Below are 13,129 nucleotides of genomic sequence, written 5' to 3' on the forward strand. Positions count from 1 at the left end.
ACCAGAACCCCCCACCCCAACCAACAACACACTGTTTTCTGAAAAAGACCGACAAGCTTTCGTAGTATTTGATTTGCAAAAAAAAAAAAAAAAAAAAAAAGTGAAATACCACAAACTGACTTTCGAAGGGATAAAAAACTATGGTTGCTGTTGGACGGCTGGGCGGTTTGAATTATTTCTCTCTGTCTAGCCTTGGGGTGACCTGAAGCAGACAGACAGTCAACACTGCATGCATTCCTGTGGGTGTCTTAATTTCTTTTTCATTTATTTCCAAAAGCTATGTCAAGTATGCAGTAAATGTCCTTTCATGTTAGGTAATCTGGAAGTTTTTCATTGATAAAATGTTTCACTGTCTAATCCTTCCTGTTACTATGCAATGGGAGTCATTTACAGTTAATGGATTTTTTTTGTGCAAGTCTGATTAGTATGGAATTACCGGTATATAAAACAAAAAGACAAAAGCATCAATTTCACTATGCCATGTCAGCAGTATGGGTGGGGTCATTTTACAGCCGTACCTTGCCTCATCTTTAATTGATTGCCTTCTAAAGAGATCCACGAAAGCATGAAGGGAAAACAGTTTACCTTAAAATGATTTTTCAGAAAATGTTATTTCCTACATTGTCTATTCAAGTTTCTGCTCAGATATTTGTCTCATGCCTAATAACTATTCCTATACAATAAAAATGATCAACCACTTCTGTGAAATTGTAAAATTGCTGTACAAAGTCAAAAAGTGGACAGAACTTCAAATCTTAAACTTCAGAACTAAAAATCTTAGAAAATGAACTGTTTGGTGCCCTCTATTGTCTCACTCATACTGTTACATTTATAATGGCCCTGAAAATCAAGTGTCTTCCGACAGTCCGAAACTCGAGTCTTATCCCGAATGTTGTTTCCATCACAAAATGAAACACTTTTCTGCTGTTTTCCAACGGGTGGAATGGGTGCAGAATAACTACTCAGTATTAAAATGAGAAACCAATATGTTAATGAAGCGTTTTTACGTATGTGAAGTGCAGGGGTATGTGATGGAATAAAAACACAAGTCTCAAAGGTTGGTGAATCACACTGTGTATTGTTTTTAAAACGTGCTCTTGTCACACACACACACACACACACACACACACACACACACTATTTACAATTATTTACAACAAATCTTTCTGGTCATCCCAGTCCGGTCGTGCCATTCCTGAGGGGTAACGCGTTGGCTCACCGATGGGGTTTTGTTGTCACTTACGCACTCTGTGGCTTCTCAGTCCCCAGCAATCCTCTGCACAGATCTACAGTTTCGATTCCAAGGGAAACACAACAACAAAACTGTGCCCTACACACGTCCAGACTCCATCTCCAGCCAGGGATCCCCCGCTAGTCCACACAGTTCCCCTTATGTATCCCTGGCCATGCCTCTATCAATCCATCACAGCCAACCGCTACTCAGTCATGCTTGTGGCCTAACCCAAATTTGATATTAGCGTAACCTGAGACACCTGTGTTTCCGACCTTCCCAAGGTGGCCGCCGCATCTGACCCTATGCATAAGGCATGCTCCATCTTGGTGAGGTCGTGTGGGATGCTCACCTGGCGGGAGATCAGATTTCACTCCTCTTACCATCCTTTACCCTGCCACAATGTAATTTCAATCAATGGACAGAAGGGATTGAAAGGTAGTACATGAAAGTCAGAGACAGTTATAGTTATGCTCATCCAAGCAGGATAATATATTTTAACAGCAATAAAAATAGGTTTTCAACGAACACCCAATGGCTGAAAGCAGCATACACAAATCTTGAGTCCTCTGTAGTGGTTTCTTACCACTAGAAACCAAAAAAAGAGAGCGAGCACAGGCAGACCAAGCACTGACACAAACCGGGGGCAAAGGTTACCAGGTCAACTCTGATCACCCTATTCACCAAACCCCAGACCTGACCCAGCCAGGCACACCAGGTGCTCTTAACTAATATTTAGTACATAAACAAAACATTGTGTATAAAGAATAAGAAACAAGGCAGTGAAACAATACAAAAGAAGAAAAAAGAAACACTATTCAAAATACAAATTAAAATAACCAACCCACGTGCATAGCTGGAGCCAGAATAAGTCCAGGTGAGCAGAACTAATCTCAAAACACAATCTAATAAAACACAAAAGAGGACTCAACATAAAATGATTGAGACCTTTAAATAATGCACAACACAGGTAAAAACAGTGATAAAACCCAGATAAACGCAGTGGCTGGATGACGTCCCACAATGATAAAAACACAAAGTCAGAACAATGCTCTAAAAACAATTAAAAATCAGCCATTTGGTTATAGAATCATTAAAAGAAAATAATACATTAAAAAACAATTACCTTAGGGAGTTCAGAGAACGGCCATCATGTACACAAAATACGCATACAGAATACCCAATAAAAATACCCAATAAAACAAAAAGGGCAGGATTTTCAAAAGATTTTCAAAACATCCTCCGAAACGTGTGCCGTCAGCCGTCTGCTTCTTTTCACTCTGCAGCTACCTCAGAGCTACAGCATCAGAGGATCATGCAGTTCTGGGCCTACAGGCCTGTAGGTGCCCAGCCAGTCTACAGGGGTCGCTGGTGTGCAATGAGCCGAGGACACCCTGGCCACCCCCTGGGAACTCCCGTCCACGGCCGGCAGTGGAATAGCCTGGACTCGAACCGGCGACCTCCAGGCTATAGGGCGCATCCTGCACTCCACGCGGAGTGCCTTTACCGGATGCGCCACTCAGGAGCCCGTATTATACTCTTTAACTCACGTCTCAGCATGGTATCGCGCACGTTCTCGGGAAATTGGTCTCTAAGCACCGTTGAAGAGTCAGGGATACAGTCAGGGTTACTATGTAATACAGCCGCCATCAAAGACATTAAAGCATGTGAAAACTCATTTAAAGATTCACCCTCCCCTTGCTTACACTCAAAGAACTCTCAATATAGTCCCACATAAGGCTGTCAAAATTGGAATGATCATATCTGTATTCTCCCGTTCCTCACGGGACCGATATTTAATCTCAGTTCTGGCCTCCCTCCCACCCCAGTGATCATATAGAAAGAGTGCTTGATCTGTGCGGGACACATGTCGAGCCCTACTAGAAGCTTGAGCCTTCTCTGTCCAATCGTCATTTGGCAACTGTGGCAATGTGCCCCACCCGTGTGTATTTTTGTGTTTTATGTTGTGTGTAGTGTGTTAATGTTGGTGTATTGTAGTTGGTACACGGGATATAATGTGGGTAATGAGCACGAGTATTTAAAATGTATAACTGGATTTAGGCACGGGGATTGCACTTCACTTCACGTGCATTTAAAGGATGTAATAATATGTGAGCATGGGGTTGCACAGAATTAGTTCACGTGCTGGGATTTAAGTGAATAATTAATTAATTAATTAATTAATTAATTAATTAATTAATTGACTAATAATTGAATCCCGGGACAACAGTATATATAGATGCACAAAGCACTCACTCGGGGTTGTGTGTTCTGTGAGTGGAGAATGGGTGTGGAGAAGAGAGAATTTAAAAAACAAAGGAAACTATTTTTACTCACCGTGATTTGTTGTCTGTTCATTCACTGTCTGTTTACTGTTTTGCTGTTTTGTTCGTCTATTTATTTTGGCCCAAAGTGCCGTGTGCTGTTTTTGTTTAAAACCTTTTATTTTGTTCACTATTAAATGCGCAACAGCGCAATTCACATTTCACTCCGCAGTACTGTGTGTTTCTTCCGGGTCTGACGTTATCACTACAGTCTGCTTGTCACAGCAACCCACCAGAGGAAGTAACTTTCCCTAAAAATTGGGCATTTCCATTTCCGGCTAAACATTTCACAACTGGGGAGCTACCCCATAGATGTGGTTCCAGCATTAGGGGGCAAAGACTGCTGCGCCACTAACCTTTCATAGTCATAGCGCAACAGCTGCAACAGTCCCCTGAGAGTCATCAATTCCTGTTCCATTTTAAATGCCTATACACAGTACCTGTAAACAGATTTCCCACCAAGCCCCTGTATGCCCGTTATCCTCTTGAAGTAGCCGTATACTTGACACACTGGGACTTTTAGAGCTAAGTCCCCCGCCCCCCCACTAAAAATACAATCAAAAAGTTATTTTAAAACAACAATTGTCTGCTCCTAAACCCAGCCAACCCACACCCCCAATACTGGGATTCAGTCACTGCTGAGCCTCTTCCTCTCTGGTTGTCTTGGGTAGTCCAACCACTGCTTTCTTGCCTGTGTACACCTGCTATACCTTATCACGTTGACTTTCAGGTACTACCTTATTACTACCAACCTACAGCCATCAATGCACTGGCTAACTATGACCTTGTCTCCTACTAATCCTGACGCAGTGTTAGCCCCAGATAATCTGTACAGCCGGGTGGCAGACACTTTTAATGGAAAAATAAACTTGCCTTACCTTAAATATATAATACGACAAAGAATTTAAATAATGTGTTGTCTTTCGTTGATTATATCTGGTTGCACTTTATATTCTACATTTTCTTTTTTATTACTGTTTTTTATTATGGTAAATTACCGTGCTTATTTAGGCACTCTACGAATTGACTGGGGAAAGATAACGCAGTACTGGACACAACATATTTAATTTTGGAAGATTTGGAAAAATGTAGCATCTCATGGCAACGATGTGTGAGCTTCTATTGTGATAATGCCTCTGTTACGGTAGTTCAGCAAAAGTGTAGCAGCAAATGAAAACGTATTTGTACAGGGTTGTCTTGCCACCTGACAGCTTCTCTTAAAACCAATGCACAGAAAGTTATTGTATAGTAGGATAATTTGATACTTTGAACATAGTGATAATATAGAACCTCAATGACAATAATTAAGTAAAAAAAAATCTTCAAGATTAGATCATTTTACAATAAGTATGCATTTGTCACCAGGTGCACATGCGAGCATTGTCAGACAGACAATTTGCTTACTCCTTACAAGTGTGTCTGCTGCAGAGAACTGGAGAAGGTCATAACACTAAATGAAGAAATGACAGGCTCTGCATCACCCAGCATCCAGGGTTTGAAGCTGTCTGCCTAAATCCCTGTGTCCTGGATGTGGCCTACTTCCAGTACAGACAGGACTATGGCCACCTCAACAACCAATAGCCCAGTAAGGTTATATGTACACAACACAATATTGTTAATACTTTAATTACAGTTATATACCATGTTTACAAAAATGCATTTGGTAGCGCATCAAATAAATGCCACTTAATGTATTTGTTGATGCATACTGGTTAGTATTTTACTTTTTTAAATTTATTTTACTTGTTGAAGATTAATACTTGTACACATTATGCATTTGTCACCAGATGCATAAGTGAGCACTGCCAGAACTACTCACTAATGTAATGAAAACAGATTAATTGCAGGCAACGACGCTATACAGCCTATCGTCAGTTTGTTAGTTGGTGCTGGGGGTACCTAGGCAAATGTATCAGGGTGCCTTTACCTGCTTGTGTGGTGATGAAGATCAGGGACACGTACCCATCACCGGATTATACAGGCTTCAAAGAACTACATTAAATTAAAAAAAAAAAAAATTATACTGCCACATTAAATTTCTGTTCTCCAACTTTGAAGATAACATGATATGCAAACGTATATAAATAAAAATAAACACTTTTGTATGTTGTTTTTTTTATTTGCTGTTATTTTGTCTTGAACCTGCTCAGCTGCTTCTCTATAAGCTGAGCTTTCACAGGATGAGCAAACGCTGCATACAGTGGAAGTAGAGCATCTGCTGGTTCAGGATCAGCATGTTTTTTTTTCCTGCACTCTTTGATCACTTCATCTATGAGGTCTTGAATATCGACTGGAATTGAAAAAAAGACACGTTAGAAATGTATGCATTAATGTGTCTTCATAATCATCTGGAAAGTGAATGAATACAATAAAATCTTCTTTATCATTCTTTTGTTGGTGTAGTTAGGAGTCCGACTTTTGCATGTTAGGTGTTACACATACTTTAATTGTGCAGTGACTGGAGAAAAATCCAGCATTGAACAAAATAGGTTGAATAAGATGAACTGATTGCAATTAAAAATCCTCACCATAGAAGGACTTTTCAAAACTTCTCAGCAATGGATCACCCTTCCTGGCCTTTGGGTATTTGATGCTGTACATTGCTTCCCCTGTTTTTGTAACAAGGCACGTACTGTTTTCATTAAAATGAAGAGCAGCAATGAGTAGGCTGTAAGAATACAAAGTCATTTATTTTTTAATTAAAAAAATGTTAAATAAGTTATAATTTTTATTTTAAAAAATGCATTATAAAGCCTTTAAAAAATTACTTAAGTAGCTTAAGTAGCTCCCATAGTACATAATGCTAAATATTTTTATGGTGGAAATGCTCCTAAAATCCTTACTCAAGCAGGTAACACTTGTGATAATTGTAATGGTTAAACCTACCGGCAAAGCATTCCTGTGTATGAGAAGGACATACATCTTTGGGGCAAACTGGATCAGTAAGTTGTGGAATCCTTCCACAGCTGAAGTTTGGTACTCGCCAGGAAGCTTCATGATGCCCTTACACAGGCTCTTGCTTGACACCAGCTTCTCCAGTTTGACTGCTGCTTTTGAGGCTAGAAAGATACATTGGACACCTTATCATACAAACAAAATTGTCACAGAAATTGAAATTATATATACAGTATATATATATACAGTATATATATATATACAGTATATATATATATATATATATATATATATATATATATATATATATATATATATATATATATATATACTGTATATACAGTGCCTTGCATAAGTATATTCACCCCCTTGGACTTTTCCACATTTTGTAGTGTTACAACCTGGAATTAAAATGAATTTAATTGGGATTTTTACCATTTGATTTACACAACATACTTAACACTTTGAAGGTGCAAAATATTTTTTTATTCTGACACAAAAGTTAATTAAACAAAAAAAAAGACATTTGTTGGTTGCATAAGTATTCACCCCTCTGAGTCAATACTTGGTAGAAGCACCTTTGGCAGCAATTACAGCTGTGAGTCTTTTTGGGTAAGTCTCTACCAGCTTTGCACATCTGGATCCTGCAATTTTTGCCCATTCTTCTTGGCAAAATTGCTCAAGCTCTGTCAAGTTGGATGGGGACCGTTGGTGAACAGCAATTTTCAAGTCTTGCCACAGATTCTCAATCAGATTGAGGTCTGGGCTTTGACTGGGCCATTCTAAGACATTCAGGTTCTTGTTTTTAAACCACTCCAGTGCAGCTTTGGCTGTGTGTTTAGGGTCATTGTCCTGCTGGAAGGTGAACCTCCACCCCAGTCCCAGGTCTCTTGCAGACTGAAACAGGTTTTCCTCTAGAATTTCCCTGTATTTGGCTCCATCCATCTTGCCCTCAATCCTGACCAGTTTCCCAGTCCCTGCCGATGAAAAGCATCCCCATAACATGATGCTGCCACCACCATGCTTCACCGTGGGGATGGTGTTCTCAGGGTGATGAGCAGTGTTGGCTTTGCGCCACACATAGGCCAAAAAGTTCAGTTTTGGTCTCATCAGACCAGAGAACCTTTTTCCACATGTTTGCTGTGTCTCCCATATGCCTTTTGGCAAAATCCAAACGGGATTTGATATGGGTTTTTTTTAAGCAATGGCTTTCTTCTCACCACTCCATAAAGCCCAGCTTTGTGGAGCATCCGGGTTATAGTTGTCCCATGGATGGTTTCTCCCATCTCAGCTGTGGATCTCTCCAGCTCCTTCAGAGTTACCATTGGCCTCTTGGTTACTTCTCTGACTAATGCCCTCCTTACCTGGTCACTGAGTTTTGGTGGACGGCCTTCTCTAGGAAGAGTCACGGTTGTGCCATATTCTTTCCATTTTTTAATAATGGATTGAAAGGTGCTCCAGGGGATGTTCAAAGTTTGGGATATTTTTTTATAACCCAACCCTGATTGGTGCTTCTCCAGAACTTTATCCCAGACTTGTTTTGATAGCTCCTTGGTCTTCATGATGCTGTTTGTTTAGATATGCTCTCTAACAAACTCTGGGGCCTTCCAGAAGCAGGTGTATTTAATCTGAGATCATGTGACACTTTAATTGCACACAGGTGGACTCCATTCAACTAACTGTGTGACTTCTGAAGGCAATTGGTTGCACCAGAGCTTATTTAGGGGTGTCACAGCAAAGGGGGTGAATACTTATGCAATCAAGACTTTTCAGTTTTTTATTTGTAAATAAGTTTGAAAAATATGTAGATTTTTTTCCCCACTTCGACATTATGGACTATTTTGTGTAGATCAGTGACAAAAAATCCTAATTAAATCCATTTTAATTCCAGGTTGTAACACTACAAGGCACTGTATATATACTATATATATATATATATATATATATATATATATATATATATATATATATATATATATATATATATATATCAACTAATTCTGATGTGACAAATTTATATATGCAATTTACTATTACTGTTTAACCAAGGAACAACTCTTACATGGCTTCAGCCACTTCTTTTGTCGCTCCCTCCCCTCTATCTCTCCATGGATGCAGGATGGAAGTATGTCTCCATGTCCTTTGTGCACATCCTGCAACTGACTCCCACTTAACCACAATCATGTGTCCCTGACCAGCTGGTGTGGACGTAGCAGACCAGTACATGTAATTAATCATGCTCTTGATCCATGGCCTTAGATCATGGCAATCATGCTCATTGGAGGCTGCTGACAACTTCTTTGTCTTTTGTGCTATAACTTTTTTAATTTTTAAAATGTCCATTTAAATGAATAAATATTTGAAAATGAGTTTCCAAGATTATTACTGTAGATATTAGTACAAGGGGAAATTTGCTAAGGGGAAATTTGCTAAGGGAAAATCTTTCAGGCAGTAAAAATGATCTATATATTGATTATATTGCTTTGTAGGACACTAAAGTGATACGGACATTAAGACTTTTTGCAACATGCCATATGTCATACAGGTGTTGGACCTGTGGATGAATCTCCCTGATCCACTTGGCAACTTTCGGTGCCTGTCAGTGACTATGGTGCCGATAGTTTGACCCCATCCCTCTAATCCTCTACCCCCACATTCAATGCTCTAAGCAAAATAAAAAGTTGTAGTTATAGATACTCTTAGCAGCTGTATACAGCATTGAACATTTACAAAAAAAGTGTTTTTGCATGCAATAGCTATAATTGTTACTACATGAAGTTATAAATATTTACCTGTACAAGCTGGATATCTATCACTGCATTGGCTTGAAGCTCCACCATGGTGTAACTCCCAAACCTAGCACCGTGTCCGGGACTGTTTGCACTACAATTACTGCCAAGCACTAAGTTCCTCTTCTCTTCTTGTAGCGCAGCAAGCACCCACATTTGACGTGTAGTCCAGGGGCGCTGGACAACTGGCAACACCACATGACACTGATGCCGGAAAAAAGTATGTGCAGAAATGGCTGCCACAGACATGTTCTGGAGGACACAAAGCACTTTCTCTGCTGTTGCACCAGCAAACAAAATTGAGGCAGAAAGCAAAATGTTGCCAGCAGGTGTGCCCCCAATGTAACGCTGGCTGTTGCAGTTGACCTGGGCTGAGCAGGACCTGCAGGAGATGGTGATGGTTAGAAGACATCCTTTCACCACGTGGTAGCTAATGATGTCAAATGAACCACATTCAGGGCAGTGACACCAGGTGATTAGCTGCTTGATGCACGATATAAAAATGATGAATTTTTCCTCGTTGTGGATTGGTGTTGCAGGCTCATCCATGTCAGGCTCTGTGTTCTCCATTTGATCATCATCTGACATTGAGGAAACAATAGGGGAAGATGGTGAGTCATATCATGATGACGGTGATTGATCCCACCCATATTCTGATAACACTGAAGGACCAGGTGACAGGTAAGAGTTGGCACTGTGTGTCAGCATTAACAAGTGGTCTCACTTCAGTCTAGGTTCCTGTTGATGGAAAAAAGACATGGGCTTATAAAAAATACAAATGGCGTTTTTAAAAACACATTTTCACGATTGATGAAAACTTCAGTAATAACATATTTATTATTTTAATAATTCTGCCCAAAAGTAATCCAGTTTTTCACACTTAAAAATAATAACTTAAAAAAAAACTGTTAAAAGCAATGCAATCTCTAACATTGACACCTAATTGCACCCTTAGTCGTTTAAATAGCCTAGCAGTTCGATACTTACCCTTTCTCACTCCTGGCATGAACTTTCACACTTTTTTTTTTCTGAACTGGCTCTGTCTGGCAAGCTGATGATGAAACATTTGCTGGTTGTTCCAACACAGGAACTTTCATTGCTTCATCCTGACACCAATCTGAAGTACCATCTTCCTCTGTTTTAGTCAACAAAATTAAGTCCATAATCACGAATCAATGTCATTTAAACACAAACTAAAGCAAAGTATGTTATGTATAGTTTCACTATTTTTGTATCAACTCAAAATTAAAATGAAGTATCACTTTCTGATACCGCATCAGTGCCACCACAGACACAACAATTTACTGCTGTTTTCACTAACATGTGAAACTCTAAACAGTTGTTTTTATATTACCAAATTTATATATTACACCATTATATTGCACATTGTGCTTATAAAGATCCTGTGCTTGCACTGTATTTTTTCTGAAAAAAACAAAAACTAAAAACAAATTACTAGTAGTATACCAGTAGTGTTTAATGCATAACTTACCTGAGACTTGTTTAATGCATAACTTACCCGACCCGTTTCTCAACCTCCTTTTTTGGTCGTTTTGCTTGGGGACCCACATCAATGCCAGCAGCTTGTTCTTGCTTCAGAATGGTTTTAAAATACACCTTCTTTTTACATCCAGGCCCATCTCTGCCATCGTCTTTCTTCAAAACTATCTCGTGCAAAATGCACACTACATGTGTAGGTGTACTGCCAGTTTGACACACACCACTTCGCTCGGGTTTGGACTTTTTTCTCCCATATGCACTGCATTTTTGTGTCTTTTCGGAAAACGGTGAATACTAATATTCTTTTGTTCTCATTGGGGCAACCAGCTACAATACAAATACAAGGCATTTTATTATAAAAAATGGGCCTGTCTCTGTGAATGTCAATCTGTCTTTTGTTTACCTTCTCCCTCTGTGATGTCACTACCGGTATCCTGAGGCTGCTTCAAAACCGAGACAGGAAGTTGCACCCGTCACATTAAAATTTGCATTTTATTAAAAAACTGTATCTCTGCCAACAATTTTAAATCTCATTTGGGAATACATGTTAGTCATACATTATGTTTCTTAAAAACGGTTCGGAGGGTGTCATAGGCACTTTAAGGAATCACTTTTATTTTAGACTTTTAATGAAGTTGCCAAAAATTGCAGTATAGGTGCCCAAAACAATACAAACTTTTAATTTTAAAATCAGAAATTGTACCTCTCTTCCGTCTTCAATATCCTACAAAATGTATTCTATCCTACAAAATGTATTATGTCTAATACTTTTAACTGTATTTTAGGACTGAAAGTCATTGATGATATGTTACTTTGAAAGAAGTGTGTTGGTCTGAGATGAATTGATTTTGCTTTTCAATTCAATACCAGATTGGACATCACTTAAGCTATGAAGACACACTTATATTTGCAGTGAACAAAAAAAAAACATACTGTATTCTGCTAAATCTGATAATCTGACATTACAGTACTTTGCATAGATGTATTTCTTGTTTTGTCTGTGCTGTGTTTTGACGCCACTGCTTATCAGACATTGGGAGTAATCAAAAACATAGCTTTCTTCTCTTCTCAGTTATATAGCATTGACCTGTACTATCTATATACTGAAAAGGGAATATCTGTGCTTAACATGGCCACTGCAAGCCAACCTAAAATTAAATAAACCTGTTAAGGAAAACATACAAAATGGGACTGTTTCATTGAAAGAAATTACCCGGGAAACATTTTTTTTATCTTGAACAATTTTATGCTTGCTGATAATACATTTTGTCGGTATGAGATACAGATGCAATCAACAGAACTTGTTCAACAACAAACAACAAAATTCTTCAAAGTATATAGCGTTAAGTGTTCTGATAAAAGACATTATGAATGTGTTGAGAAGCAACCCGTATGGTCTGGGACAGTTGCTGTGACTGTGCTATGCAAAAATCTCTTTTGAAGTAAGAAACTGAATAAAAATGAATGTTTACTTTAAAATGTGTTACTATTCCTTTTTGGAACCTACATCTACAGAAGCAGTGACATTCTAATCTGCTACGACTACTACAACACAACAACCTTCCAAACCTCTGGGACAGGAAATGAAAGAAATACCTGCTTCTTCCTATTTGTAATGTGTGTGTAACATTTATGTAACAATGCCAAATAAAACAGAAAGATAATATTATTTGGTGAATATGTAATATTTAAAGTTAAATGTTAAAGACAGATGTGCTGTACATTACACTTAGGTCTGTTACACTTGCCTTTTTATAGAGAAAGAGAGTGAGGGAGAGGCGGTCATAATAATTGTGGGCATTCATTATGTGTTGAAGATTTGGGCTCCAGCAGACTTGGGAACCAGTTGACTCAAATAGGCTGATCCTCTTGAAGAAGGAATTAAGCTTGGAGCAACCAATGATAAGCCTCACTTGCAAACATCAGACCAAAAATGGGGAGGAGAGGTGTGCTGGAATACATTTTTCACCATGTGTTAGTTGGATTTAATTGTAGAAGATTAAAATTCCACAGGGAGGAGGCACATCTAAATATATTGGCATGGAGCACAATAGTAAAATGTATTTCAGACAGTGAATTATCTTTAATGCTACACACTTGTGCCTTTTTTTTTTAGTGTATTCCAATCTAGGACCTTGTTCCAACGCAGCATCAAACCAAACAATTCCTGAAGGAGAGATACAATGCTAGGTTGTTTTACCTTTTTGCGAGGGAACTGAAGTTATAATTTCCATGAATCAGACACACTTTTACTGCCTGTATTTTTTTTTTTTGCTGCTGTAATGAGGTCACTTATTTTCTTTATAAAGGCAGGGAACTGCACAAAGACCTGCGTAAGGAGATGGAAACAACAGAAGTAAAACATGTATTTTGTAATTCATTAGTTGAAG

The 13,129-nt window shown here is 38.7% G+C and overlaps 1 long non-coding RNA gene across 1 annotated transcript; it reads right to left on the minus strand.

The window, feature by feature from the left end:
* Positions 1-5,670: 5,670 nt before the first annotated feature.
* Positions 5,671-11,580, minus strand: LOC117972462 (uncharacterized). The gene is made up of 5 exons (XR_009328778.1): positions 10,227-11,580; positions 9,243-9,977; positions 6,442-6,614; positions 6,084-6,223; positions 5,671-5,845 (listed from the first exon to the last, which is right to left on the minus strand). It is a non-coding gene; the product is annotated as an uncharacterized LOC117972462 (long non-coding RNA).
* Between the last annotated feature and the right edge of the window lie 1,549 nt (positions 11,581-13,129).

The sequence above is a fragment of the Acipenser ruthenus genome, chromosome 1 (genome assembly GCF_902713425.1).
Source record: "Acipenser ruthenus chromosome 1, fAciRut3.2 maternal haplotype, whole genome shotgun sequence".
In the NCBI taxonomy this organism is placed as follows: domain Eukaryota; kingdom Metazoa; phylum Chordata; class Actinopteri; order Acipenseriformes; family Acipenseridae; genus Acipenser; species Acipenser ruthenus.